Source organism: Archocentrus centrarchus, chromosome 1 (genome assembly GCF_007364275.1).
Source record: "Archocentrus centrarchus isolate MPI-CPG fArcCen1 chromosome 1, fArcCen1, whole genome shotgun sequence".
Lineage (NCBI taxonomy): Eukaryota > Metazoa > Chordata > Actinopteri > Cichliformes > Cichlidae > Archocentrus > Archocentrus centrarchus.
The window spans coordinates 22,625,931-22,647,531 of record NC_044346.1 but is presented as its reverse complement, the minus strand read 5'-3'; the positions used below and the strand labels follow the sequence as shown (position 1 = coordinate 22,647,531).

The 21,601-nt window shown below is 40.9% G+C and overlaps 1 protein-coding gene across 1 annotated transcript in view; it reads right to left on the bottom strand.

Moving 5' to 3' along the window:
• Positions 1-21,021, bottom strand: part of ptprdb (protein tyrosine phosphatase receptor type Db) — a 115,349-nt gene extending 94,328 nt beyond the window's left edge. The window contains exons 1-2 of the mRNA XM_030742015.1: positions 20,999-21,021; positions 19,827-19,871 (exon numbers count right to left, since the gene is read on the bottom strand). The gene's annotated coding sequence lies outside the window, so the exon portion shown is untranslated. The remainder of the gene's footprint in view (positions 1-19,826; positions 19,872-20,998) is intronic.
• Positions 21,022-21,601: the final 580 nt, after the last annotated feature.

The window sequence follows — 21,601 nt, the reverse complement described above, 5'->3', positions numbered from 1 at the left end:
TGATTAAATAAATTCATAGCTTTAGAGGACCTAAGGCAAAGAGGGCAATAGGAAAAAATGACTACAAACAGAAGCAAATTCTCTGGCAGCAAAAAAAAAAAAAAAAGAAAAAAAAAAGTGATGTGGAAGTCCTGCAGCCGTGCCACTAAGCCCCCACTGCAGATTAAACTGTACAGTAGTAAGCAGGGGTGGGAAGGCAAGGAGGGGAGAAACAGATAAAGAGTGAGCCAAAAAGAGAAAGAACTGTAAAGAGAAAATAAAGCTTTGTGGTCTGGCACCAGTTTGCTATGTTAAACCATCCCCATGCGTGCCATGGGGATAGAAGATGAGGGAGAAGGAGCATAGCACTGCTGGGAAAAAAAAAAAACACACAAACAAGACAATAAGTGAAGTAGAGAGCAGGGAAAAGAAGACGGAGACAATAAATGTGAACCTGAAAAGAAGGCGTAAGAAAACCAGGGAAACACTTACATCTTGACTGTGGATGCTTGGCTCAGATTGTGCGTGTGTGTGTGTGTGTGTGTGTGTGTGTGTGTGTGTGTGTGTGATTTTATGTGTGCAAGTGTGGTTGGAAAATAGAATTGTTGTGGTTGTGCCTGGCTCCTTCAGGGTGTCTCCCTGTGATTGGAACATGAAGGGGGTCTGTAAAGGGATAACCCCAAACACAATCTCTGCCTCTGTCATCTCTCCTTTATTTTTCTCAGTTCCTTATTCCACACACTGTACATCTCATGCCCCTTTCCTACTGAAGAATCCAACACAAATACACAGTCTCACATATACACACACACACTGACACACACAATCCATGTAATAAATATGGAAATCTGATGCCAGTGTGTCTCTGTTGTGGAATAATAAGCAGAATGTTGCTAAAAATGTCCATGAGCAAAAAAATGTTTGCTTGCTTTGATTAAAAACAACAACAACAACAGCAGCAAAATCCAAATAAAAAAGAAAGGGTACAATCAGACATTTTTGTTTTGGGGGAAGACAAAAGAAAGAGAGAGAGAGAGAGAGAGAGAGAGAGAGAGAGCTACACAAAAAGAGGAGACATGGAGAACACACCCACCTGAGTGGAAAACAGATGAAGCTAGGAAAGTCTTAAGTTAAATTTTTAATATCTTGCCATATGCTCGTCTCCACAGGTGAAGACATCTTTGCTATTAATTAACAATTCACAGCCTGTATGTGGGTGTGATGCGTGATGTGTGATGGATAGATAAATACAAAAACAAGGCAAGTGAAGGATGAGCGAACATGGGAAAAAAAAAAAAGGGGCCACTGAAAAGACAAAAATGAGATGTAACACGAACAAGTGGATCAAGCAGAGAACAAACCAATTAAACAGAGACATGACACATATACTATTGATTGGCCTTAGATGCTGGGAGAAGTGTGGGAAAGTGAAAGCAGGGGTGAGTCTAGATATCAGCCATAGGAAAAAAAAACAGAAAGGCTGAGATGGGGTGAACTGACGGACAGATGATAGGGAAAGCTGATATAGATTTGATGCTGTCCCCTCCAACTGCAAGGTAAATCAATAGAATCGCTGCGCCTCTTCCACTTGTCTCAGCTGCTCGTCCACCTCTTCCACTCTTCTCGGCTCATCATCCTATCACTTTTGCAAGCAGCCGCACAGCTGGATGCTGGCTAACTGTAGATGAAGCAAGTGGCTCTCGCTCACCACTTCAGATTGTTACAGCCTGCTTTCACCACTAGTCTGTCTCTCGAAATAGCCTCTTCGAAAACGTTTGCATATATAGCTTCATTCAAGAGAATGCACCCTAAAATCATGACTGAGAGTGAATATAATTGTAGGCACGCTTACCTTCTTACTCTTCCACCACACCAGGCAATAAATAAGAGAAATATCTAGCTAGATATTTCCAGCAAGATATTTTTTTCTGTAAAAAGGACAGCCTGTCTTCTTCTTCTGTATAACTTTTTTTTCTTGACTCAGTCTTTTGTTATCAGCGGAACAGCTTGACTCGGGCAGCAATCTGGCTCTGTTGACCCGCTCATGTTTTCCTGGTTTAGACTGTGCTGGCCTGCAGTGTGGGAACCAATAGCACAGCCACTATAATTACCAACCCAACTCATAACATTCCTGACCTTAACATCACCTAACCTGACCCAACCCAACATTTACCACATATATAGGCACACGTGTCACAGCTTTATGCATGCATGTATGTGTACACAGAAAGTGCTGACAAGCATGCAAGACACACACACACACACACACACACACACACACACACACACACACACACACACACACACACACACACACACACAGACACACACACACACAGCTGGCTCTGCAGACACTGGCATCCATCACATCTTGTGAAACTTAATCTCTCCGCAAGGTGGAACAGCTGCAGTGGCACGCATGTACATGTGCACACACATGCACATGTGCGCACACACAGAGCTCAGGAAAACAGCAGAAGATCAGCTGGAGTAAACTTGTTCATCCGCTGACTGGCATGTCACAGGGCACCTCTGACCTGAGAGTAGCAGTCTGTGGTCGTAAAAGTGGTTGCAGTCAGTGCTTAATGTGCCCGAAAATATCTGCAGAGAGCAGCAAAAGCAGTTCTCATGGTGATATTTTTTTTTATGTAGAATGCATCATTTGGGGGAAAAATGTGTAGTTTTTTTTTAATAGCAATAGTAAATGTAGATTAAAGCACAATGGGGCAGAAAAACGACTGCATATGTGATATCAGTCAAGCACATGTAGGCACCTCTCTTACTCTCACCTTCTCTATATACGTACATCTCTCTCTCTCTCACATCCTCAAACCTAATTGCTGTAAAAGTACTTGCATGATTGATTTGTAAGCTAGCGAGGTCTGTAATGCTGCCATAGACAGTGTTTGAGCAAGACTGCTGACTGCTGTCAAACACGCATACACAGGAATACACACAGCCATCAGCACATTACAGCACATTAGAGTCTTTGAGTTATGGCATAAATAAAGAAACACAACAGCAAAACTGTATACAATCATTACATCTCTCACAGGTGAGAGTATATTGTAGACTCGATAAACCTGATATGCCTCATGAAGATCAGCTGCGTTTCCAATTACCTCTTATATATGTCCGGCTAGATGCAGGCCGGTACTGAAATCCACAGGCAGAAATCCACCCTCTATAATCCACTGTAGCCTATTTGAGTCTAAAATGTTCATGCAATTTTGCATAAATTCTCTAGGAGCCAACTCAGTACAGGTTGAAGTGACTGACAGCCATTAACAAGTCCTGTTGCTTTGAGTCTACACCATTAACAGTCCATCCAGTCTCCTCTGTGCCGGTGGCATCGGTTCAGTCATGGGAAAATACCTCTGAGCATGTTTAGAGGGGGAGCACCAAACCCCAGGCAGGGACCAACCCCGGTGGAAACCAAGCGGTTTACAGCCTCCTTAATCTCTAATCAGCATTAAAAACCTCATTTCATGGGCCGCCCTAAAGCTAAATGAACTGTGATCATCTCGCAGCAAAATTTGACAGAAATGCAATACTGATTAACAGTCTATTAAGTACATATTCATATGGTTGTGAGCTGAAATAAAGAGCAAAAAGATCAATGGTTAACACTCATGATGTCCTGTTTAAGCCTCTATAGGAATAACACAATGAAAGATTAGACTGCCATAGAAAAGGGCAGGTTACAATAAACAGATTGCAATAAATACAATTGATCAGGCTAAATTACGATCAATACGAACTCTCTATTGACTGTCCACGACACGTCTTAGATATAATAGAAATATCACAATGATTTCCCAATAGCGCGAATTCAAAGCCAGGGCGACCACCTGAAACACCCATAAAACAAGTACCTGCTCATGCTGGCCAGGACAGATACGGCAAATAGTCCAATTACATGCCAGACATACGTGTTTAACACCGGAGGACGGATACACGTGCATGTACACACACGCGCACACATCAGAAGCGCAAGATGCGTGTGGAGGCTTTGCAAGGGAACGCATAATGACAGCAAGTTAAGACTCAGCTGCGAATAACAATAATGAAAAAGAAAGAAAGACAAAGAAACTACAAGCAAAATGATGACAAGCGAGGCGCTCACCATATCAGCGTCCTGCCAGGCGCCGTCGCTGGAAAAACTCACAGTCTGAATAGATTCAAGCTCTCCGTCAGTCGTCTCCCTGTGTAACATCCACAGTGGCTGCAGCCGCTTTGCCCAAATAATCCAGCGCCGTGCGTCTGCTCTCTCTCTCTCTCTCTCTCTCTCTCTCTCTCTCTCTCTCTCTCTCTCTCTCTCTCTCTCTCTCTCTCTCTCTCTCTCTCTCGCTCCAATAATTTCCTACCCGGTGTGTATGACTCGATAACGTAGCTGCTAAGTCCCCCGGTGTGGTGGCTGGAGTGAAGTTGGGGCAGATTTAAAGCCGCAGGCGCCGCTCATAATGTTTGCGACATTATTTCTGGGGAGTCCATTCCATAGTTTAGAGCGATATGGAATCGCCAAAAGGCTTCAACTCCCGTTATCATCGCTCCCTCGCCCGGCAAGAGATGAAATCGTCCAGGCAAACGAGTGGCGAGAAGTGTTGTTGGAGAAGGAGCTCAGTAATAGTCACATATTCAGTTTGAGGATTTTATCAAATTGACTGAAGTGAAATTAGCAGTGCACTGACTGCAAATGCAGTTTCATTTGTCAAACTAATTCTGGATTACGTTATATCACAATAGAATAAACTGATGTGCCCCCCCCCCCCCCCCCCCCCCCCTTTTTTTTAGGAATAAAGTGAGTTATGTCAAACATTGGCAATGTCTGTTTAGGGAAAATAAAAACTTAATGTTAGATTAAATCTCTGATTTTTTAAAAATGTATTCTTTCTTTCTTTCTTTATTTTATGGGATAATGCTGAATTTTGAGGGGGGCAATCACAGGAGCAATTTATCTGGGGACAAGTGGTGTTGATCTTATCTGCAGCTAGGAGCAGTTCCCAGATAAACTCAGCTATTGCCTGAACACTTCATGGTATTAGGCCAACAGTCCTCAAATTGTGCTATAAAGAAACGGAAAGGAGCCCACGGGGTGATTTTAACGAGTCCACACAGTAGAAACAAAATTATTTTCACCTTAATTTTGCCAAACAGATGAGCTGCTCCGACTACAGCTCAGTTAACTGTATGGTAGTGGCGATGAGTGCAAGATCAAATCCAAAATCTTACCAGATGGAACCGCTTACGGCGATTACATGCTTCCAACAAGATTATGCCAGCACGCATGTGATATCGTTTTGTGTTAATTTGATGCATTACTGCTTATTTATATGCTAAAGGGTCATAAAAGAAGTTATCCTTGCGGGCAACATCGTGTTCTAAGCATCTACAACAAATCAGTCTAATAAGGAGATGGTATCAATAATTATATATAGGCCCATAATAGCATATGTGGCCTAGAGCGTTTCAGTTTTACGATGAGCTGCCGAGTTAGTTCTGTGTAATATATATATATATATATATATATATATATATGTGGTGTAAAAAGCTAATAGTGTCAGGACTGACAAAGAGACAAAAAGTCAGCAAAAGCTGGCAAAGACAGGGGCGAGGCAGGCTTTAAGACACGCGTGCGCCAGACACGCACATACAGATGCACACAGACTTATCTGTGTGTGCTGACCTAGAACACCAAACACAATCAGTCGTTCAGCAGATTCCCATCAGCACAATGTAAATGAGATGGAGAGCCGTAAACGTGCTTTTGTTGCACAAACTCCTCAGCTCAGTGGGCAAAAGAAAACACAACCCCAGGCGGGGCTGGGGCACACATGGACACACACCCACGCAGACGCAAAGCACTTTTCTCACAGACGCACACAAGAGACAAATGTGAATGCCCATACGTGCATGATGATGCAGTCACACACAAGGACACTCAAAAGATAATAACTCAGCACAAAAGAGATAAGAGGTTTGCAATCAAGATAACGTCACCGGCTAAAATAGAATTCAGAGCCTTATTTGATCAGCTTCAAGACGCAGCACCACGTTTGCACAATACGCAGGCACTAAAGCTTCAAATTATTTTGTGTACGGTGTTGTTGCCATTGTTTTGTTTCATTTCACCCCGTGCCCTCTATCAGTCCACAGTAACCTCAACCAGCTCATGATAGAAATATTCAGCTGATCCTCTAATAAATATGTATGGATTTGTGCCCTCAATGCTCAGTGTGTGTTTATACATGGATGCTTTCTGTACAGTATGTGAAAATGCGTAACTGTCAACACACACGTGTTCACTGCGGTTCACATGCTCCCCGCAGGCACCGTGCATACTGCCGACCAATTTATTTATCAGCTTTTAAAGCCACGCGTGAACTGAGTCTTTTACTGAGCGCTGTTTAAACGCAGTTATTAACCCAGCTGAGCATATCAGTGCTCAACCGAGGGACACATTGGAACAATGATATTGTCAGCAAAACGGTTAACAAGCAGATATAGCAAATTAAAATCTAAATTTTTTTCACCCCAAATTTGGGACTCCGATGAGAACAGAACTCAAAGAGAGCAGGGACAATAATAGTTCAGTTTCAACATTTCATATCTTGTCTTTGTACTATTTTAAATTAAATATACAGTTTAAATGATTTGCAGATCATTTCCCTCTGTTTTAATTTGAATTTTAGGCAAAGTTCCAACAGTTCTGGAAAAGTGGTTGTACTCCAGATGGTAAGGATGGCACTGTTTTTTTTAAAATAAGTGAAGAGAACATGATTGTAACAGAAAGTGTCCTGCTTGCTTATGGATTTAGTCCTGCGGTGTAGATAGTAGTGAGGTCCGGAAGTATTTGGATAGTGGCACAATTTTTTCACAAGGTTTTCCTTTAACCATGGATGGACATAACCCATTTCAAATAAAGCAATTAAGATGAAGTGTGAAATTTTCAGCTTCAGTTCAAGATGTTCAACAAAAAGATTGCTTTTGCCTTTTTAAAACAACAACAACAAAAAAAACAAAAAACAAACAAAACATCATCCCTCCAGTTTCCCAAGCTTAAAAATAATAAGTTCACTGACAAAAATTCCATAGTCAGGTGTGGTTTGTTGCCTTATTTCATGAGAAATTAAAGTGGTAAAGGTGTGTAATTCATTATTAGTGTGTAATTTGCATTTCATAGTGGCTTAATGAGAAATCTCAATAAGTAGCACAAAGAAGTGTCGATGCAAGTGCAAGAGGTCATCATTAGGCTGTAAACAGAAAAGACCTATTTGAGAGACAACAGCAACTTTAGGAGTGGCCAAATCAGCGGTGTGGTCCTCACTTCAAAAATACTTTGATTGCTTCGTTTCAAGTCGAAGCTAAAGAGGCAAAATTAGAAAAAGCATCACTGTTAAGGAGCTGATTGCATCACACCACCTGCGGTGTGTAGTGCGCTCATGTTCTAAAAGCAACATAAGTGGAATGAATTAATTACATTTAGAAAGCAGTCATCATTAATTCTATTACTGACACATGAACTTGACAAGTTACAGAGATTTGCCACAAGACAGCCTCAAAACAGAGAAAGCTGCGAGAGAGAAAGGACATTAATTAAAAGGTGGCTATAAGCTATGCTAAACAAAAATAAACACAAACAAAAAACATGTAATAAACACACAGTGTCTCAGCATACGGGCTCTTGTTTCATCACTTTGAAAGTTCAAGTCATGACTTATGAGAGGGGAACAGAGCAGAAGCCCATTAAAGCCATGACATTTCAATAATTGCCTCCAATCTCAGCATCACAGAGAGTCACAGTACCACCCACTTGCACTACTCGCACAGACACACACTCACACATTCTTTAACCTTAATGATTAATGCTCCCCCAACACATTCGACCCCCACATACAGACACACATGCTGTACAGTGTGTACAAGCTATGCAAATGTACAAGTAACGTGAAGATGCTTTCACAGAAACTGAGAATAGTTTTCACTGTATTTATCATTAATTTTATACAAAGTGCAATAAACAAAAACAAAACAAACAAACAAACAAACAAACAAAAAAAATTTGCAGGTAGGTTACTCCAAGAAAATCTTGCCACTTGAATAATGGATTCAGGGTTGTCTTGGTTGCTCCCGTCTCTTTGTGTGCTCTCAGACTGACTCTATGATGTTGAGATCAGAGATATATTTTTATTATCTGTTGCAGGAATCCCGGGCCTTGATGCTTAAGATAGTTTTTTCTTTATGACTCCAGCTGCATGTTTTGGGTCATTTCATGCACTACGGTGGGATTGCCAGACGGATCAGAATCTAAACACTGACAAGTCAGTGATACACACGCACATCTTACTCTTAGTGTACATGGAAAAAATAGCATTGTACAAATATGAATTTGCACACTCCTGAATGCACACACGAGCACACAATGCTATCTTATCCTTGACTTCCTTTAGACACCAACTTTGCATTTGCCCGTTCTCCTGTCAGTTGTTTTCTACACATAGATTAGAGGCTGCAGTGGACCGCTACGCATTAGTGACTTGGCTGGTATTGGAGATGGCATCTTCTCTAGTTGCACCTGGGCAATTGCAATCATAATTTCATAGCAGGAGACACTAATGCAGTTAATAAGGAGTCAGGGGTTACTCAGTCAGCAGCATTTCAGGGGAAATGATGCAATCATATATCAGAATTACACTAAAAGGATAAACAAGGATGACAATACATTTTCATAGTCTATCCACCCTACACCTACTATTTCCTTTTACGAATTCTTTGCTATTCAGGTGTTAAAATGGATTGAGTCTTTTTTTAATGACTGCAAACATGTTGATTTAGCTCTGACTATGTCAATCCTCTCTGGATTAGCTGTTTGAAAAGGTATTCCAGAGCTTTTGAAATGGGAATTGATCAATTTCTGGGGCTGAAGTGTGTTTTCATTTATATATAACTGTAAAAAGCTCCGCGACTAGAATCAGTTTTCACAAACACAATGCAGATGAGCTCAGGCGGTCTGATTTACATGTTATCGACTCAGATTGTTGAGCAGAATTACAAAGATGTATTCAGGCAACATGCTATGATATGCATTGTAATCATGCACTTGAGACAGATCTCAGACGTTTTACAAAAGGCACAAAGGTATGACCCTGCAAAGTGTGCGTGCATCTATGTGCGCTTGTGTGTGTGTATATGGTCAGAGAAATTGAAAATGAGGGACTGACAAAATGGGAAGAATCACAGAGCGAGCAGCCAAGCAGTTCTAAAGAAGCTTTTATTGAACGCTAAGAAGGGAATATAGAATGATGAACACCCAGCCTGTGCTTTTCACATTGAGGAAATTGCATTTGGGAATATTGAACTGGCTGGCATGATGAAGTGCACAACTCCTCCTCCACACGCGCACACAAACGCTCACATTTTTATGGTACAGTGTATTAGCAATACAGAAACAATCATGCTTACAGAGCTACATGCACACATTACACGCGCACATGCACACAGGATCTCATTTAGTCTGTGTGCATGGGTTGGATCAGCACTCCCCACTATTGAAAGGGCGGAAATGAGAATCGGTGCAAACAGGGAGAGAGATAAAAGAGTAAAGAGACAGCAAGAGAAGAGGAAGTGGCAGAGAAAGAGAGACAGAGAGCAGGATTCAGGAATAAATGAGTGAGTCATGAAAAAATGAAAAAGAGTGTGATATCCTTCACTAGCTCCACTGCAGGAGCCAAAAGGTGTTGTTGATGTGGTGACAATTCATTCCAGTGTGAAACACATCAGGATTGTTTTTCACAAAAAAAAAAAGAAAGGGGGGGGGGATTATTATTCTAGTGTTAGGAACAGCTGGATTCAACAGGTTCCACACAAATGTCAAGCAGACAGACCATTACCCGTGGATGCTGACTCAAAACGAGTGACAAATGATCACAATGCTGAAGTCTGTGAGCAAAGCTGCACTGTGTAAGGCTGCAGATTCTCAAGTTGGGTATATAAACCTTGAAAATGTAAAACGAGAAACACAAGAAATCTGTACAAAATAAGGAGGTTACACCTGTATACAATCTTCACACACACAAACACACTTGCATGCCCACACACACACTCACACATACACTGCCACACAAACTGCTGCTGAACAGCTTATTTATGTTGACATAAATGCATTACTATGAACTATAAAGAGAGCTGTCAGTTACTTGGTGTATACACTCGACAAGCAATTACTTCTATGCAGAGAGCAACAAAAGCAGACAGCAAAATAAAATACTATCAGTGCTTCACATACACAGAGACTCATGCTTGCATGAGCGCACACACTCACGCACGCAAACACACGCACGGGTCACAGAGAAGTGGCTGTCACTGTGATTGGTTCCTGCTGCCGAGGGCAAACCCACAATAGCCAATTATCTGTCATTATACACCACAGAAGCTCTTGCGGTCTGGATAACTTTGCATGTGTCTGTGTGTGCACAAGCGTCTGTGCGAGTATGCATGTGTGTCATAGTGGGAGAGATTGGCAAATTGCTAGTTATATATTTCAGCATGCTGAAAGAAGAGAGGAGAAATGTGGAGGAGGAGGAAGAGGAGGAGGATAAGAGGGGAGAGTTTGAGGAGACCAGGCAGAAATATGCAGAGTGAATATAAAAAGAAGCAAAGAGGAGATTGATTATTGTACTTGACAGTAGTAGAGAGGATGGGATCACAGAGGAGCCACAGACCTCCGCTGAGCTGCATGCTGATGACAGATGTCTGGTGACCGACATGCCTGATCCAGCAGGGCCAAAGTTTAGATGGCCGCAGATTGAGGCTCTCAGTCAGCATATGACTAGTGCTTCATCATATATGAAGTGTGTGACAGAGCTGTGACTAGTGTGGATAGATTTTGAAACGTAACTCGCAATATCTAGGATGACAGTATTACTCCTTGGAAGCACAGACCTTCCTTGGAAGGTCTGTGGTTCAATACCCATAGCAAAGTGTCCTTGGGCCTGATACTGAACCCCAAAACTGCCCTGGATATGTCACAGTGTGTGATAAAGCTCTGTATATATTCAATAAAGCACTGCACGAATGTGTGTGGAATTGGGTGAATGTGGCTTCAAGTGAAAAGCACTTTCAGTAGTCGATAAGGCTAGAAAAGCACCATATAAATGCTGTCCATTTCCCATTTACTTTGAAATTCATCTGAAACAACATCTAGCATATGGCTCATATGCACTCTGATTCACAGCAGCCCATAGAATCAGCGACTATAACAAGGTGAGTGGTGGACAGGTCCCATTTTCCCTATAATGTGAGTTTGTGTGTATGTACTGTATCCCACGCTCAGAATTACAACTTGGGTCAGGATCCTCCAGAAAGTCCACCAACTATTCTTAAAGATGCAGTGATCAACCAGCTAGGGACCACTCTGTTTCATGGAAGCACAATACGCACACAGTGGTGCCGGCAAATAGTTGCTCACACCATTAGCAAGTTCTTCACTGGTAGTGAGGAAGCCACAAAGCTCGCCACAAACCATAGGGGAACCACCGCGGAAATGTTGGTAACAACAACCCTTAAATCACCATCACCCAGCTGAACATGTCCTGTTTGAAGAAGCTAAAGCTGAAGCTAGCCAGAGCACAGAGCGAGCCACAAATCAGCAGCCTCAGTGTGAGCCACAAAGGAGAATGAGAAAAGGGCTAATGTTCTGTTATTTGGTGAAGTTATAAACATACTGGAAAATGATGAAAGTGCCTGGCATTTGTTTTGCCACAGAAATCTACTGCACCTGCTTTTGTTTAGTAAGTTAAAATATGTTAGGTAAAGGTGGGTGTACAGCAGCTCATTTCCAGTTAATTATCTGCATCTCTTTCAAGAGGCAGAGTACCTTATTTCCATTTGCTTCAGTGAGAGAAGATCCTGTAGCTTACTGCAGCTGCAGAGGAAATTGTAAAGTTTAAAACTGTATTTTATTATGAAAATAAAACTTTGCATTGAAGAAAAGTTCATTTTTAAACTGAACCTTGATTGCAGTCCCTGCAATCCAGAGGATCAAATATTATCTGCTTGACATTAGTTGACTTTCTGTTTTTTTTGTTGTTTTTTTAAAAAACGTTTATAAAAAGCTCTCAAATGTATACCTCACTGTAATGTTCCGCTTTGACCGTTTAGGAGAAAGTAAAAACACTGTAAAATTCTTCAAGACCCAGACAGAACATATCGATAGCTTTATATTCCTGCCATTCATGCTAGTTCTATAGTTCCATAATTGATTGCTAAAGCTTCTCTACTGTTAAACTGAACTGTCCTCCTGTTTAAGATTGAATAGTTCTCAGTCATGATGTGTGAACCAAAGTCATCATACCATCCACTTCAAAATAAATCCATCTTACTTTACACTCTTAATACACATTCAATGTGTGTGTGTGTGTGCGTGAGTGCTTATGAAGTATGACACTGATCTGTCTCTGCCTGTTTTACAGCTATGCTTCCATAATCCCCATCCTAATCCACTGCCTGTGTGTTTGTGTGTATCTGCCTGTGTGTGTGTGTGTGTGTGTGTGTGTGTGTGTGTGTGTGTGTGTGTGTGTGTGTGTGTGTGTGTGTGTGTGTGCTGTCCTTTTATGTTTGTGCGTGGTATGCATGGTATTTAAGATTATGGCTTTCAGAGGGTCTCTCTTTCCCATGACTTCCATTCTATATCTAATACCATAGATAGATAGCCCTCCAGTCATCCACTCCACTCCATTGAACCACTCAGCACAATGGCCTGGACACAATCGCTCTGCAGTCAATATCTCCATTACCATTTCTGTCAACAGAATAAACACGATGAAAATTGAATGGTTATGGGTTATATTACTTTTAAATGAGCTGATGAAATGGGTGCAACGGTGACGGGAGAGAGGGTCAAGAGTGGTTCAGATGAGGAGAGGTTAATATGTCAATTTAACTAAAAGAAACAAGCATAGACCAACAAATCAGTGTTACTTTCCTCACAGTCATTTTTTTTGGTTTCATTACCTCAACCACCAATAGGTGGAGGGAGGTTATGTTTTCAGTCATGTCTGTCTGTCTGTTAGCAGGACAATTTGGAAAATTATGAGCAGATTTGGATGAGAATTTCTTGAGTTGTTGGGGGTGGTACAAGGAACATTTTTAAAAATTTTGATGGCAATCCAGATCACGATCTGGAACCAGGATTCTGTAAAAGAATTCTTTTCCATTGCATTTAACCTTATGAAGATACGTCCTCTGAAAAGAATTAAGGGGCAACATGACCATAAGTTCTGTCATATAGGAAAGTTCATTATCGAAGGAGGATTCTGGATCTAACTATCCAAAATGATGAAAATTATTCATGATTGAACACTGGGAAGAATCTACTGCAGCAAAGTATTGGCACATTTTTGGGGTGGGCATGTGCTCTACTACGTGCCTTCTAGTATTCTTATTAAAATGTGAGGTTTTTTTCATGTATTCTCTTAAGTATGACAAGATGTTTTTTTTTTCCATAAACTGCCTCACAATGCCCTTTTGCACAATGATTATGCATGTTTACTTTATTTTAGTTCATCTGATTATGACATTCATGACAATGAAACTGTGGTTCCTAACTTGCTGTTTATACTGGCCAGGTGGTTGCAACATAGCATAGTGATCAAACACAGCATTTCTTGCCGTCAAAGTTTTTCCTGTGTTTTTGTAGAAATTACTTTAGTTTTTGTATGCCACTAAACTGATTCAAACACACACAAAAAACACAGTTTGATTAAAGTGGTCAGAACTGCGCATGCAATCTGAGATAAAGGTCTGTACAAAATACCCTTTGATTGCATGGAGTCACTAACCAAAAAGCTTGAAAAATACTATTATACAGTCATAGAAAGAGATTACCTTTTAGATATTTTTTTGGGAGATTTAGATATTTTGTGTAACCCAAGAGCAGGAACAGGCAAGGAATGATGAGAAATAAAAGAGAAAAAAGACAGAAATCAATGATTGCAAACCACTGCAATTTAAAGCGTTACCTAATTTTTTTTAATGTAATGTAATTTTAATCTGATGCCGGCAGCATCTTTCAAAATACTGGTATGGGGTAACAAAAGACCAAAAAGGCTGTGCAACTCTAACAAAATAAAATGAAACAAAAACAAAACCACTTGGCAACAATTCTGTAACAATATGTGGGTTTAAAAAGAGAAGCTGAGCCTTTCAGAATAAGAAGTAAAGATGGGGACATGCATGGGAAAACAGTTCAACAATTCAAATTAAATTATTCAAATTAAATTTGTTAAAAAAATTTGGAGACTTCAGAGTCTGCTGTGCATAATACTGTGATGCAGACTGTCAGTTAATGCAGGCTATAAAAGCTTTTATATTTCTCTCTCAAATATTCACTCACTTATTGCGCTGCTGCTATTCCCACGCCATACTCCTGTTTTTTGTTAGTTCAGTTTAAATTCTGGTGGACTGAAGTAAGCTCTTGCATGGACTCCCTTCTTGTCACTTTGCCAGTTTGAGACACATGGGGGCTTGTCCGGGACAATCAAACCTATTTGGTAATGTTAAAGTGACTGCTACTTAGCAACTCCGCACCCATTAAAAAATAAATAAATAAAAAAAAAATAGAGGCTTGAAAGTGACTAGCAGGGAGTTGGAGACAAAACAACAGAATGTGGAAGTCAGTAACATCAGTTGTGTGTCATATTTCCTGTCATATTCTCTTGGAAGGTTAAATTCAGGTGGAGAAGGGAGAAACAATGCATTAGCTGATGAACCATTAAAAAATTAGGAGCTGGAGAAATTTTGGGCAAAAAAAAAAGAAAAAAGAAGAAACCCCACAATATTTAGGTGGCCATGATCTTTGAAACTAAAGCTAGAAAAATTCTGTTGTGGAAATCAGAGCATGGGGTCAGTAGCTTTAGAAAATCATTTTGATTGAAAAAAAGTCACTGCAATAAGAATACAAGTTGAAACTTTGCCATTAAAAAAAAAAAAAAAACAATAAATAAACATGCAAAAGGCATGGGCTGGGCTTGAGTTCATTTAAGATGGAGACCAAAGTGAAGTAGAAAACTATTTTGTGCCCTGACAAATCACAATTTGAGATTCTTTTCGGATTTTATAAAGGCTAAATCCTTTAGGCTGAAGAGGAGAAAGACCATCCATTTTCTCCAGTGCACAGTTCAAAAGCCAGTATTTGTGATGGTGTGGATGTGCGTTAGTGCCCTTGGCATGGGTAGCATGCACATCTCTGAAGGCACCTATGCCCTATGCTGCCATCCTTCCATAGAATCTACTTTCATTAAACTGTCCTTACAGATAGGAAAGAAAGAAAGTGAGAAAGCAAGAAAGAAAGAATTACATTATGCAGAAACCACTGGTTCTTCCCATTGTTTAAGAATTGTGCTTGATGATGAGTAGAGAGAGCAGTGAGAGCTTGATGAGTGGAACCCTTAGCAATGATAATCCCATTAGTACTGTACTGCATGTTAAGCTCTCCACTAATAACTCACATGTATGAGCGTTAAGGGTGTGTATGTGCGTGTACAGCTGAATCCCGCTTGGACCATCCTAATTATCAGACGTGACTCACGTGAGGGTAATTACTGCATCTGAGACAGTGGGAACAAGGCTATGACTGACCCAGAAATCTACAGGCTAATGAAGCGATAAGAGACACACTCTTTCTCTCTATGTGTTGGTCTTACCTCACACAGAGAGACAGGGACAGAGCAGAAGAAAGAGAGAAAGCCAGAAGACAGAAAGGGGAACAATGTTTCTCTCAGTCTGCATTAGAGAGAGCAGAGAGATTTGGGAGGAGCTGTCAAGAGACGCTCTGTCAGGCAGCTTCAAGCTCAGCCCTTTTCCTACTATGAACTAATCTGGCTGCTCTCTGTTCTTTGTCATATCTGGCCATGACTCCACAGCACTGTGGTCTGCTTCCACAGCCGCGGATTAAGCTTGGCTACCCGAGACTAAATTCTCTATTGAAGAATCATCTAGGTGTAATCCCTGTGTGAAGCCAGCCCTGTATAGTACAACACATTATATCTCTCACAATGACTATTATTCACATCAGGCTGTGCACTCTGGAGATACTGGAGACAAGCACGAGGATGGTTTGCTGTGCAGCAGGCAGCAGACCATAAGGATTTGTTATGTGAAGTGAGATTGCTTCACTTAAGATGTGCCCCCTGGGAACAGAACAGCCAACTCTGATGAGTTGTTTTTCCACACCTAAGTGATTAAAATATTAAAATTTTTAATACACTCTGTCACATTTAAAAAAAAAAAAATCCTGTCTCCTCACTTTTGTACATTCGCATTAACATTTGCATTTTCCATTTCCTTTTCTTTTGAATTTGCAGGGGGCGAAAAAAACTGCAGTATATGGCAGCTGTTACACACACAAAACCCAAGAAATAAGGGCAAACCTAGACATATACCAATAAACTAAAAACACACAAATAAACATGTGGCAATTTGCAAAAATAATGAAAAACTTCACAGAAAGTCAAATATCTGTGGACACTAAAAGGCCTCTAAATGTTTATATATATAAAGAACTTACAAACAAAAGTAGCAAAATGATGACAACAGTACATTAAGTAGTTAGCTTATCCCAGGTGCCCATCACATAGATGGCATTGAAGAAACCAGAGCACCCAGAGGAAACCATCACATGCCAGAACCGTACTTCTGTGAGGAGACAGTGGTAACCATTTTGCCACTGTAATGCCATACTAACCCCAACCATCACCTTCTAGTTATATGCCTCCATCAACCAGTCAGGTTGCAGTTAACATCCATGTCTGCACAGATTCATAATATATATGCTTCACATATATCAACCAAGCAGGACAGAAGATATAGAAAAGTGTCGCAATTTCAGGGCACTCAAAATTTGTTTCTAGATTTCAGTATCAAAGCCATTGTGAAATACTGCCATGACTTCCCCTTCTGTTCCTAAGTTATGGTGGTAAATAATGATCAGAAAAGTGCTTTAAAACATTATAGCTGTTTTCACAACTGAAAATGGAAAATGTCTGAAAAATCAGGTTGGGACATTGCCTGAAACTGTCTTTTCTCATGTGTAGCACACAACAGGAGATATTCTGTCTCAGATGCATTTTCACTACAAGAAATACTTGATGTGATTTCGGCAAGGAAACTGCCTGGGAAGAGAGTGCAAGAGGGGTGGTGCGCACTCTCTCACTGTAAATTCACCAGACAATTACCTGTGCTATTCTCACATGCATGCTATGGGAAGGTTAAAGACCATTAAAAAACTGGTCTGACTGTGGAGGACGTTTGAGTTCTCACATGCGGTTCCACAGGGTAATGTTGGACTGCACTGCATGTGAGAAAATGTCCTATGACATGACAATTAAGTTGACCTTTGAGCTTTAAGGTATAAAACATCCATCATTTTATTATATCAGACATTTGCATGGAATTGTCTTGTCTTGGGTTATTGCCAAACTCAGTTTTGTGAGGTCACAGTGACCTTGATCTTTGACCACAAATTTCTAATCTGTTGATCCTTTGGTCCAAATCATGAAGAATGTTACAAAGTACAGATGAATGTATGTACAAACAACCTCAAATATTGTTGATTCATCCATCTAGATTCTTCCACAATTCAGGGTTACTGTGAGAGTCGGAGAGATCTGACGCAGACACAGGGAGAACATGCAACCTCCACACAGGAACATCAGTAGATTGCAATCCAATCTATACTTTAGACATACTGTATCTTCTGTATGTGAGCATGTTGTTTGGTTCCATAGAATATGGTATCTTTAATTAGTCGCTTATTCTTTATTTACTTTCAAAATAAGCTATTTAATCATTGTAATTTTGGTTCAGAGATGGCATGCCCCTGTAAACCTACAGTGCATTTCAAAAAAAGGCAAAGGTTTAGTGGTATTGTATTGTGAAATGCCCCTTAGTTGAAATAAATGCCACTGCTCCCTTACTTCCTGAGCACTTGCCACAGTGGATGGATTTGTATGTTTGATCTGGCACAGATTTTACGCTGGATGCCCTTCCTGGCATGACCCTCCAATTTGATGTGGGACTGGCACTAGGGGCACACTAACTGAGAGAGTTAATGGTGCCAGCTAAAGGAAGAATATAGAAAGAAAATAATAACTGAGGACTGAACCTTTTGGAACCCCACAGGTTGGGGAGGCAATGTTTAGAAGAGAACTTACCCACCCTAACAAAGGAAGTCCTATCAGATGAATAGGAAGAAAACCAATCAAATGCAGAGCCAGAAACTTAAGCCTATTAAGGAAAATTTTATGGTCAACAATATCAAAGGCTGCACTGAGGTCAAGTAGAACAAGTACAGAACAAATCCCTGCATCAGAAGCCATCAAAAGATCATTACAGAACTTCAAAAGAGCAGTCTCAGTGGAGTGCTGCTTTTGAAAACCAGACTGAAAAGGGTCAAAAATTTGTAATTTGCATAATAAGGATCTGAACTGACTTTCTACAGCTTTTTAAAATAATTTACTCTCAAATGACAATTTCAAATAGGATGAAAAAAAAAAAAAAGAGCAGAGACCAATCATGAATCCTTTCTTCATACCTTGTAAATGAAGTTAAGTCAACATTAAGAGCTTTAAATATATTCTCCAAATTATTGCTGTTCCAGATCAGTTATCAGGGGAGCAACAAAAAAGATGATCACACAAAGATTAGGAAAGCACAAGTTGTGGGTCAGTACTCAGAATCAGCAGACATAGAGAGAGCTCAAGTAATTGAAAGAGTGTAAGGTGATAAAAAGTTCATCTGGCACATCCCTACAGACACACACACACACACACACACACACACACACACACACACACACACACACACACACACACACACACACACACACACACACACACACAAAAGAGTTCACAACCTTCTCTTTGTCTATCGGTGGTATGGCTTTTGACCTCCCCTTAAAACAAACCTGCAAGTCATGTCTGAGTTACATGCAGTTCAACCAACAAAGACCCAGCAACCGAAAACGGTCTCTAACATCACAAAAGAAAAACAAAAGGTTACAAAATATCTAGAAGTTAATCTCAAGGATCCCCACTTTGGTTCTGGCAAGGCCTCATGGGAGATGGTACCCTCGAGATGATTCTGTTAAGATACTGGCCTGCTCTGGAGCCTTACATTTAAGTGCTTCAAACTAGTGTTGTACAGGCTCTGTGCTCACAGAGGCAGAGGGCATTTATTTTACTTGTACCAGTTTGCACAACAGCTTCATTGATGTGGCAGTTTAAGTGATAAGTGATACAAAGTGTGACCCACTCATAGTGTTGGTCTGTGAGCCAGAGCAGGTTACCCCAAGCCCACGCTCCAGCCATCACAGGATCCCTGTCTCTGTTGCTCCTACGCAGAAAGAAAGTGTGTGTGTGTGTGTGCAAGCACATGATTGACTGTGTATTTTAGTGAGTTATCTTGATCAAATTCCCAATTACACAGACGAGTGTCTCTTCAATGCTGCGCTCTTTATACAGATACACAAACAAACAGACATAAACATCACACAAACACACCCACTCTCACATAAAAAACCAGAAAAAGAAACACACACAGGCCGGAGGCAACAAGCACTTCATTTTCTATTCCGCCCCCACTCCTCATCCTCAGCACCCCTTCTATTCCACTCTGGCCTCCCCAACACTCAACCCACAGTCACTATAGCAACCTCACACACAGAGGACTAATCATGTCACTGCAACATCTGTCAGAAAACAGAGACACACACCCTTAAAATGTGCATGCCACTGCATACACTCATGAAGCACACGAGCACAGAGACAGTTAAAGAAAGCAAACTTTATTACCTTTGCTCATGGTTCATCCTGTCACATGAAGTTTGAAAGTGGAAGCTGCAAGAGAAGATTATTGAAGAATATTGTTTTTCCGAGGCCAGGAAGAATGATCAGCTTGAAAACTTACAATGATGCCACAGAGGTTTATGAAGGCCCTACTGTGCAAAAAGCACTTGCTGGTTAAAATGAGCCCCCCCCCCCCAAAAAAGTCAGCTCCAGAAACATTTCTGTTGAGTATGTTGCTCTGCTGCCACCTGTAGATTAGACCTGGTACTCCACAATATAAACACTCAGGTCTCAGGACTCTGGCCTCAGAACATCCACTGAAATGCACCTTATCAAATAATTTCAGATAAAAAAGGGAACTAAGAAAAATGAGGTGTGGGTGTGCTGTGCAAACTAAGCTACTGCTACACAAGTCTTAGATCTGCAGTATTCCACCTGTCACTGATCTCAAAATCAATCCCCTCGACACTTCCTTCAGCATACAGTACATACGAGTCCCAGGGAAGCACTCATCTTGCTTCAGTATACTCTGTGCACCATCTAGCCAGCTTTCAAGGAGTTTGATGATATCTATTTTAGTTTTTTTTTTTTTTTTTTTAAAGTTTGCAGCGGCTTGCTACCAAAATGAGTCACACACAAACTCAACTCAAACTCCAGCTATAGCCTCAGAAAAGGAAAGTGGCTCTCAGAGCAACACACAGCCTACGTGCAGCCTCTGCATCTTTTAACAAACTGAAAAGGGGGTGAGCGAATGCTTTATATTTAGAATGGTGACGCTATGCAAACTTGAGCACTAACATGAGAGGAAAGCTCAGCGATGCGTTAGAGAGCCTCATATTCAATAATGTATCAGAGGCAGCGTTTTAAAAACAGCTGGGGATCGCCGCTCTGTCTTCTCCTGTCTGTCAGTCGTCTCTTTGCACGTCTTTCTTCCTGTTCTGTCCACCTGCGACAGCAGCAGATTTGCTGCTTCTGTGGGGAGCTGATGTTGCTTAAACTTTCATTCGATCAACAGTGTCTTTACTTGGTTTTCTCTGGCCCTGATGATGAATCTCCCCCTGAGTTTTCTTCACTATCTCAAAGAAAGTTTCTTAATGGTCATGGCATAGCATTTTAGCAAAATAGATCATACAAAAAACAGATCTGGGGGGGGGTTCACCATGATAATCGGTGCCTACCTGTTTCAGTACACAGATGCACTGTGCTGCTTCATCCTTGAGGAATGAAAGAGTAAGAAATCTCCCCAGAATTCTCCTGCAAGAAAGAAGAGAAGATCCAGTGAGGAAAGCAAAGAGGTTGGGGAAGGAAAGAAAAGAGAAAGAAGGAGTAGGAAAGGAATTAAGAGCAGAGCTTTAGCTTTATAGAAGTCACTGATCTTAAAGAGAACTCTAGCTTTCAACTAAGTTCCGTGTTTTTGTGTCTTCTTGCGCTCATTTTTGCATTGATATGTGTGCGTGTTTATATCACTGTATTCAGATTAAAGCTTCCAATCCAAAACCTGATTTCAGCTAGTGCAGCTGAGTTGTTCCTAAAGCAGTCTGGGTCAAATGGACAGCCCCAGCTCAACTTCTACATTGGGAGCTTTTAAGGCTTTTAAGGCTTCCATGCCAGCAAGACGTACAGGCTGTGAGTGGAAGAGGGGCTCAAATGCCCAAGTGGGAAAAGCATGCAGCACCTCAGTACAAAAAGTATGCACTCGCAGGACAAAGGTCCTGCATCAGGACATGTCTGAATACTAGCAGGGAGGCATGTTAATGTAAGAGACCATACATGCGTACAGA